This window comes from Pistacia vera, unplaced genomic scaffold (genome assembly GCF_008641045.1).
Source record: "Pistacia vera cultivar Batoury unplaced genomic scaffold, PisVer_v2 Contig1045, whole genome shotgun sequence".
NCBI lineage: Eukaryota > Viridiplantae > Streptophyta > Magnoliopsida > Sapindales > Anacardiaceae > Pistacia > Pistacia vera.
In genome coordinates this window covers 351953-362140 of record NW_022195077.1, presented here as the reverse complement: position 1 = coordinate 362140, position 10188 = coordinate 351953, and the positions used below count along the sequence as shown (strand labels likewise).

General features: G+C 37.2%; 1 long non-coding RNA gene across 2 annotated transcripts; it reads right to left on the bottom strand.

Annotated features, from left to right (window-relative positions):
- Positions 1 to 8453: 8453 nt before the first annotated feature.
- LOC116127453 lies at positions 8454 to 9868 on the bottom strand. Of its 2 annotated transcripts, XR_004127614.1 has the most exons (4): positions 9077 to 9868; positions 8846 to 8985; positions 8674 to 8755; positions 8454 to 8588 (listed from the first exon to the last, which is right to left on the bottom strand). It is a non-coding gene; the product is annotated as an uncharacterized LOC116127453 (long non-coding RNA). The 2 variants fall into 2 exon arrangements; XR_004127613.1 differs by having other exon boundaries at positions 8846 to 9868.
- Between the last annotated feature and the right edge of the window lie 320 nt (positions 9869 to 10188).

Sequence of the window (10188 nt, the reverse complement as noted above, 5' to 3'; positions counted from 1 at the left end):
GCTACTGTTATAGGCCTGAAAATGGTTGTTTGAATGTTTATAGAAATAACAGTATAGTCTTAATGGGTATAAAGAGGAATGACCTGTATATACTAAGTGGACAATACTACTTTGAGAATCCTAATACTGCACTTGTCTCTTCAAAACCAAATGTAACTAAAAAGTGGTATTTAAGGAAGGGCCACATAAGCCAAAAGGGAATGAACATTCTTTGGCAACAGGGGTTGTTTGGTAAAGATAACATAACAAGCCTTGACTTTTGTGAAAACTATGTTCTAGGTAAACAACACAAGGTGAGTTTCACCGAAGAAACTCACCTAGCAACAAATTGCTTAGAATACCTACACTCTAACATGTGGGGACCTGAAAAGGTCAAATCACATGGGGAAAATAGCTATTTTTCTCTCAATTGTAGATGATTATAGTAGGAAGGCTAGGTTTACCTACTTAGAACCAAAGATGAGGCTCCAGCTAAGTTCAAGAGCTAGAAATTGTTAGTAGAGGACCAAACAGATAGAAACGTCAAAGCCCTTAGGACTGACAATGGCTTGGAATTCTATAATACTAAATTTGATACATTATGCACTGATTAGGGTATTTTGTGGCATAGAACTATAAGAAAAACCCCTCAGCAAAATAAGGTTGTTGAGAGGATGAATTGAACTTTACTAGAGAATCTGAGGTGTTTACCGTTCACATCAGGCCTACAAAAAAACATTTTGGAGAGAAGCTTTGACCACAGTAGCTTATTTAGTAAATAGAAGCCCATCTAGTGCCATAGAGTTCATGTGTCCTAAGGAGAAATGGTCAGGAAGGAAGCCAAACTTGGATCACTTAAGAATTTTTGGGTGTGCAGCCTATGCACACACAGTTGAAGGGAAATTGGAACCTAGATCAATTAGGTGTTCTTCCTAGGTTACCAAGAGGGGACAAAGGACTATAGGTTGTGGGATAGAGAATCCCTAGGGGTAAAGGTAATTGTGAGTAGGGATGTGGTGTTTAATGAAATAGTATTTCCTTGCAAATCCACTAATATTGATGCATGTACAATGAGCAAGATTAACCAACATTCCACTCAACCAAAGATTACACAAATTGAGGTAGAGCCATCGGGGCAGTACCCTAATCTGCCCCACCCAGATGAATAACCTGATCAAGCTACTGCTCATCTCGCACAACCTTTCCAACCTAATCAAGTAGCTAAAGAAGAAGAAGGGGAAGCTGAAGAACCCCAACCAGAGGACTTGTCCCAATATCAGTTGACAAGGGATGGGAACAAGAGAGAGTTAAGGCCACATACTAGGTACTCTTATGCAGATTTAATTTACACTACTCTTCTTGCTAGTACAGAAATACAGAGGACAAAACCAGAGACTTATGATGAGGCAATGAGGTCCAAAGAGAAAGAGAAGTGGCTGGTAGCAATGAATGAAGAAATGGAATCCTTAAAGGTTAATGGCACATGGTCTTTGGTCCCTAAACCCAAAGATCACAAATTAGTAGAGTGCATATGACTCTTCAAATTGAAAGAAGGTATGACTCCCACTGAACCCTTAAGATATAAGGCTCGCCTAGTTGTTAAGAGTTATACACAAAGGGAAGGGGTAGATTTCAATAAGATTTTTTCACCCATTGTTAAGTTTAAAACCATTAGGATAATTTTATCCATAGTTGCTCACCAAGAGATAGAATTAGAACAACTAGATGTAAAACTGCATTCTTACATGGTGAGCTAGAAGAAAAAATCTTCATGAGATAGCCCACCAGTTTCATGGATAAACAACTACCTAATCATGTTTGTATGCTGCATAAGTCATTGTATGGCCTCAAACAATCACCTAGGCAGTGGTATAAGAGGTTTGACTCCTTTGTGTTGACTATTATGTTCTCTAGGAGCAAATACGATAGTTGTTTTTACTTTGCCTCTACTTATAAAATGCCTATATATCTGTTGCTATAGGTAGATGATATGCTTTTAATAAGCAAATCTACATCAAAGATAACTAAGTTAAAATCTAAACTGAATTCATAATTTGCTATGAAAGATTTAGGGTGTGCTAGGAAGATTCTAGGAATGGTTATTGAAAGAAATAGGAAAACCCATGAATTAAGAATCCAATAGTGTTCTTACCTACAAAAACTAGTCATGAAATTTGGAATTCAAATTCTAAACCAGTAAATCTGCCACTAGCAAGTCACTTCACCCTTAGTAAGATACAATGCCCCAAATCTGACACTGAGTTAATTAAAATGGAAAATGTGTCTTACTCTAACACAATAAGGTCCATAATGTATGCTATGATAAGCACAAGACCAGATCTTTCTTCTGCTATTTCATTACTCAGCCAGTTTATGGCTAACCCTGGCATGGAACATGGGATTGCAATGAAATGGCTGCTTAGATATATTAATGGTTTTTTTGCAATTGGGATTAAACTATTGTAAAAGAAACTCTGCACTTGATCTGGTTGGCTTTATAGATTCTAATTTTGTAAGGGATAGAGACATAAGGAAATCAACAACTTGCTACTGTTTTACCTTGGGAGGTAACTGTATCAGTTGGAAGTCACAACTGGAACCATTGGTAGCCTTGTCGACCACAAAGGCAGAATATGTGGTTGTGACCGATGTATTCAAGGAAGCTTTATAGCTACAAGGGATTTTGAAAGAGGCAAGGCTAATGGATAGTATGGCCGTTATCTATTCAGACAGTCAGAGTGCCATACATCTGAGCAAAAATCCGGTATACCACGAGAGAACCAAACATGTTGATGTTAGGTTCCACTTTGTCAGAGACTTAATTGCAAAGGGCGTGATAGAGTTGAGGAAGGTTTCAACCAAAGAAAACCCTACAGAGATGGGGACAAAAGTAGTTACTATAGCAAAATTCAAGCATTGCTTGAATATGTTGCATATTGGATGAAGGGGTTGATAGAGCTGAGAAACAGTTGTAGGATGGTTCTCTGCACTAGAAGGGGTTGATGTGTTACTGTTGAAGACTGACTTCAAGGTGGAGATTATTAAAGGTGAAGTCAGAAACAGTGTCGTATGGATTTGCCCATATGCTACCGTTTTGGTTGCACCTTTAGTGACCATTGATTCAAGAAGAGAGATCCAACGGCTCTCAATGTGACACCTGCCCAGCCATATAAAAGCATCCCTCTCTCACGTGGCACCTCAATCAAGCAATAGAATTTTTCTCTCTCTCATTTTGTGTGTTTTTCTCTGTTGGGGTTCTTCGTTGTTCTTTCATCTGTAATTCTTGATTGTTGTGTTATGGGTTGTGATCAAGTGATCACATATTGAGGGTTTTGCTTAGTCTCGGGTTAGGAGTACCAAGTTGAGTATTTCCTAGTGATTAGTCTACAATTGTGTATCAAGAGAGGTGAGAGTGTTGTGAGATCTATAGAAATGAGTTGAGTGTTGTATGTGTAAACTGAACAAAGGATCAATTAGTGCAAAGAGCCTCTCAATTGTGGAGCTTAACATGGATGTAGGCTATCTCTTAAAAGATAGTTGAACTACGGTAAATTCTTGCTGTTGTGGTTTGTTAGCTTTGTGATTTATTGTGTGTTTAGATTTTGGTTGTTGATTAGATTGATTTAGGTTGGAATTATAACATTAGGGTCTCAAGGAAACACTTGAACCTTAATCTAAGGGCTAATGTAAGAGTGATATGTCACCTTTATACCTAATATTAAAACTAACAATTGGTAGATAAATGTTTGTTTAGATTGTTACTTAAGTTGTTCATTATTAGAAGAATTTGGATGGATTGGTTCTTTCATTATAAAAATTGTGTCAAATTTTAATTGAGTTTATTAATTAACACTAGTTTTACACATTTATGAATTCTACCTATTTTACCAGTAGTTTTAATTATATATAGGAGTTACTGTATCCTTCTGTTGAGAAATTCCTTTTTTGAATTCAGTGTTTTGAATCTACTCTAGAAAAAAATTAAAAAGTTACGCATCAAAGTACCCAAAAAGTTCCGAAGGTTTTTTTCCCAAATTTGTCTAGACATTTGAACAAGGCCTGACGAAAATGGTCATGACCCGACAACACGAACACATTCGTCAAAAGCCGGTTTGGTTTTAGCTTTAATGGTTAGGGTCATTAATAAGTCAACATGTTAGTAACTCGTTTCATAACTGGGTTGTATTAGGGTTTTGTCTTAAAAAAGTGTTTGACTAGTTCAACTTTGAATTTATTAATTATAGATTTTAAAAAGTAAAGTAAATAAGATATCATATTTTGATTATTTATTTTATTTTCTAAAATTTTAAGCTAAAATCTCTAATGTTCCTCCTAATTTCTATTGTTATTCAAAGTCACAAAAAGTTTCATTTTCTATCTCATAGTCATCATTTTCAAATTCAATTAATATGAATAATATTGCTTTTAAATTTTTACTTATGAATTTATAAATTAACGGTAAGATGTGAAAGTGTAATGCTTTATTAATATTTGTACATAGTTCAAAGATGAAACTTTAGCGGAAAAATAAATTATATTTTATACATTGCATTGAAATTTGAGAATGAGACTTAATATTGCATTTTTTTTTTCTTCATATTATTAGGTTTGTAAAAAAAAAAAAAAAAAAAAGGTTAATAACAATGTGTGTGAGTATATGATTATGAAGTTTATATACATTTCAATATTTATGTGTTTAGATATATAAATTATTATACATTTATAAATTTTTTTGGAAGAGTTCAATCGAATTATATTTCATTGTTCAATTATAAAAATTTATAGAAAATATTAGCAAAACTTTATTGGGTTGGGTTTGATTAACACGATAAAATAACATTTGGGTTCGGGAATTAAGATTTAGACCCAATAAGCTAATGAGTCGGATTTGATTTGAGAAAACATAACACGTCACGAAACTGTTGCAACACAAACAATTATTAGGTATTCTAAACACCAAAGTGCCTTTCAAAAAATTACGAAGAAACTTTTTGAGCCACTCAAATTACTTTAGGAGTAGGAACATATTATTTAGAGCCTATTAAGGGTGGTCTGACTTTCCTAGTCTCCTGCGATTGATAATTTGCATCATTCTGAAATTGGAACCCCCCAAAACTATATCTCTTCTAAAAACGATTTTCTCTAAAAGCATTGTCATCATTTTTTAAAAATATTTTTAAATTGAACATATAAAATTAGTATATTTGTGCGATTAAATTTTAGAATAGAAATCATCGTAGTCATTCAAGGTTTAAAAAAAAAAAGTGTTTTTTTTTAATTAAATATTAATATGTAAATACATTTTTATATCTTCATTTACATTAAAAATTTGTTTCACCGACTAATTAAGTGGGTTCTAAATAATATAACCCTAGATAAGATTTGGGTGAGAATATATTTTCGTTACGTTAGTTTGCCTAGTAAAACATTCCTTGTATTTAGGGTGTGTTTGGTTTTGACAATGTTATATTACTAAAAAGATAGGATTATTAGTGAGATAGATAACCTTGAAGATTAATTATTATAAATTATTATTGTGTTTGGTTCGTGTAGACTGTATAAATAATTAATGTGTTTGGTTGGTAGTAATTACAAAATACTTAAATATTATTTCACTGAAATACCCTTTACAAGATTAGTGGGTACAAATTAATACTGTGTTTGGTTAAACAATTATACTTTTGGCAAAGGTATATATGAAGGATATTTGAATACGCACGTATTCTATCCATAATCCATGAACAACATCCAACTTTGTGTAATACTGGTATTTTCCATCAAAGGTCTTGTGATGACCGTCGACCATTTCCCACTACGCTTCACTTGCTGCTAAAGTTGTTTCTTTCTTTTCTTGCCCCATCCAACCAAATCACACCCTTCCACCTCCAATCGCCACCCAAGCCAACACCAATCAATTGCCCCCTCCAACAATAGTCCATTTCAACCCAATTCTTCATGGGCGACAAATTACATGTCACCTACTCCAAGTCCCCGTTCACACTTCCCTACACTCACCACAATGTGGAAGGGGATAGTCCGGAAATCTTGCTTCTAATTGATTTGATCAAGAAGGGTCAAGCCCAATGGCACCTTTGCCTTGAGAGTTTTTTTTTTTCCCAAATACAAAATGTCTTTTCATGCCGTCAAGTTCATTGCCACACGTGTGTGGATAACTTATGGACTTCGACAAGTCTTATCCAAGGGGAACCGTTCTACTTCCGTTTCAAGGAAGAAGCCGCCCTTCGCTCAGTTTTAGTAGATGGCCCCTAGATGTTTGGGGGAAAACACATCATCCTACTTCAATAGCAACCCTATGAATCTCCTAGATCTTCCTGGGTCACTAAAGTCCCATTCTAGATCTGATTGTCAGGATTGTCTTTTGCTCTATGGTGCATAAGATGTAATTGGTCGCTCGTTATTGTGCAACCAATCGACCTATGAGTTCACCTGGCTTGATTATGTTTAGGTGTGTGTGGAGATCGACGCTGCCAAGCCTATCCTGCATCGATTTACTTTCACGAGTGAGAGCGAATCAATCCCAGTTGATGTCGAGTATGAATAGAAGCCGAAGCAATGTCCAAAATGCTATGAGTTTGGCCATGTTTGTCACTTACCAAAGGCAGCTCCTAAGCCTCCTAAGGCCCCTGAGGAGGCCACATTGAGTGTTCCTCATCCGAGCCCTTCTAGGGCCTCAAATACCCTTCTCGTGAGCACCAAGCTCTCGAACAACCTTGGGACAGAGATCGCCTCAACTTCCAACCCGAAGGATTTACCCAATGGGTGATTTGATAATCGAGGCTCTTAACCTTTTGCCCTCCAAAGCCCTAAAAAGGGTGGCGAGGGATCATTCGAGCAATGACTCCTCCGTGGACAACCGAGAAGGGCCGTTAGCCTTAGTTCATGTTGCCCCCTGCAACATGAATGTTGACGCAACTTTATCCAGTGATTGGAACGGCTGTTTCCCTTCCTTTGCTGAAGACGTCGAGGTGGACCTTCACTTTGACATGGAGTGGCCCATGCTCTAGTCCCAGTCCCCTCGCCCTCCAGATCAGTCAACATCGAAGGGTAAGAAGAGCAAAAAGAAAAGGCAGAGATCCTAGTTACCATTTTCCCTTTGTTGAGCCTACTTGCTCGTTTCTAGGCGTATGTACCTTTTTTTCTATGCCTGCGTGCTCTTTTATGGACATCTATGGCTTTTTTAGCCTATGTGCTCTTTTCCAGGCGTCTATGCCTTTTGCTTCTGAGCCTGCGTGCTCCTTTTGCTTTTGAGCCTGCATGCTCTCTTGCTAAGGCATTTATGCTTGTGTTTTGTTTACCTTTTGGGCTTTTTGGTTCAGCCGATCGTGTTACTTTATAACCGTTTTCTTTTGGATATATGGGATACTCCACGGCCCACAATAAAAGGCGCCTTTTTATTATGAGACCATGGGCTATCCCTCAACTACCCCGCCCTTGGGCCGTCGGGCAAGGGGTTTTTCCATGTGGCCCACTCATAGGAATATCCCCACCCTTGCAAGTGGGTTTCTTTCACCTTCCCCACCTCTCGAACACAAGACCTGCAGGCTAAGTACTTGTGACAAGCTAGCCTGATGGTACTCACCTTTCTTGTCACAAGTACTTAGCCTGCAGGTCTTGTGTTCGAGAGGTGGTGAAGGCGAAAGAAACCCACTTGCAGGGGTGGGGATATCCGGATTGATGGAGGCCCAAGATGATGGGTTGCATGTGGAAAGCCCCTTGCCCGCAGTAGGGTAGTTGTGGGATGGCCCATGGTCCAGATGACAGGGTCTCACATTAAAAAGGCACCTTTTTATTGTCATGACCGGGGGCTATCCTCCATCTTGCCCTACTGCAGGCTCAGGTGATTTCTTAATGAGTCAAATCTTATCTTTATTCATATTTGGGCAAATAATTTGTTCAACTCAGACTTTTTTCTTAGATTACACCAATTCAAAGTATGAAATTGAATATACATTGCCATGCATATATGAAACTATATAATCACTCGCATTTATTTCTGGTTGAGAAATAAATTAGCTTCCCATTTCATAGGAGATATTCTATAACACATGAATTTCATTTCCTTCAACAGTAAATGGAAAAGTTATATTTTACAAATAAATTCATAAAATTATCTACTCTCTTGTTGATTATTTCTTGTTACCTTATCCACTGTTTCTAAATTCCTCCAGATCAACCCATCAATCCAACACAATTCAACTATATATTGCATCGTTCTTCAACAATTATGCACTTACTATGTAGTCTCAGAAAAAGTAAAACCAAACATAAACAAATCCACAAATCACTCAACACAATGTCAGACAATAGTTTGTCAAGGAAGGATTGTAAGTCTTCGTGACCAAACCAATCCTCCTTCATATGATGTGGCGAAAAGAAAATAAATAAAAAATACACAAGCAATTAGAGTCTTGCTGGCAGAATATGACTTAGAACAAATATATAAGTATCAGTATAAGCAAGACTACATAACTTACAAAGTAAGGGTAGCCCTTAGTAACGCAAAAATTCATTGGGACACATTGCACAAACTTACTTATATAAGAAAGGACAAAATATCCGCAATCAGTTTTGTTCCTTTGCTGAGGAACCTGGGTTCAATTAAAGTTAGTTACCTGAGAGAGACATGAAAACTTGGAACCGAAATATCAAATGGTAGAGTAAAAGTGTTTTCACCTCAGACACCATGAGAGGATTTTGAGCAACCATGTCCTTCTTTTCAGGGATTGTTTCCGCTTCATAAATGTCCAGGGCAAACCTGCTAAACAAGTTGTTGGCTGAAAATGGTGCCCACTTGAAAAAAAATTCAACAGAATAAAATATACATTATGAAGTTTCGAAACCTTACTTTCTTAACAAAGGTTCAAACCCCATTGGGTTAGGCGGTTAGCCATTCGAACTGAATCTAGCAATAACATGCAGTGAGTTATAGGTTGTGATCGTGATCTTCCACCAAAGTTTCACAAGTTCAATAGATTCTAGTGACCCCTAGATGTATTGAAAGTCAAAATTTTAGCACCACAATTAGCAGGAGTCAAACTGGTTAAACGTGTGTAAATATCATAACACCTTTACTTACCATAAGACAATGGGAATGAATACATACTTATTTGAGAATATCTCTTATTTCTTAATCCATTTTAGCACCTTCAATCTGTGAGATTATATTGTGTATAGATAAAACCACATAGAGTCCAAACATTTAAAATCTTGGTCCTACTGACAACTAGTTTCAGAAACCCAAACTCAAACCCAACCAATTCAAACAAATCCGCTCTAACAAACAAACAACAATCAAGCCACAACCCACAATCAACAAAACAACGAACGCGCGCAGAGGCAGTCGCGTGAGCAAGGAGGTTGGTGAGGCAACAATCGATGCGATCTATCCAAGGAGACAGCAAAGGCGCACAATTTGGTATGACCCATGGTGCACGAGTCAGGCACACAACCGAGGTGCAGGCGCAATCGATCGTGGGAATGGGAGGTATGAACAGAGGCAACGACAGAGGAGATAGAATATTGGAGGTAAAAAACAACGGTAGCGAGAGCGAAGAAAAGTTTAGAGGGGAAGGGAAGGAGAGAAATTGACTCGGAGATTAAGAGAGAAACGGAGAGGATGAGAAAGAGGAAGGAAACAAGAGCGGATTGGAGAGAAGCGAAACAATGGATGAGGGTGTGACCCTTGAGGAAAAGTTTAGAGTCAGAGGAAATGAAGCATTGATGAGCGAAGGCGATGAGGAGACAGAGAATGAGGAGGAAGATTTAAGAGGTGTTTGAGACTGTGGTGGTAGTGAGGTAAAGGTAAGGGATGGTAGGATTTGGCAGATTAAGATTGGGGGACTTTGAGATGGTTATGAGTGGTGCAAATCATGTGGTACTAGTAGAAGAAGGAATGCATTTGTTTTAGGAGAATATAGGATCTCTTTCCTCTTTGGGATCAAATCCTATTCGTATTCACTTTCTAATTTCAATTGACTTCCTTATTCTTCATTCAATTTTGATTCTACTTCCTATTTTGGAGAATATCTCTTGGATAATTTGCTTAGGGTGCAAGTTATATCAAATAGAGAAATTATGTTATTGCTCTTGGGAAATTTGGGAACTACAAATGTTTTTAATTAATTGCTAATATAAACATTCTTATCGAGTCTCATACTTCACCAAACATAAGACCATATTATTATAATC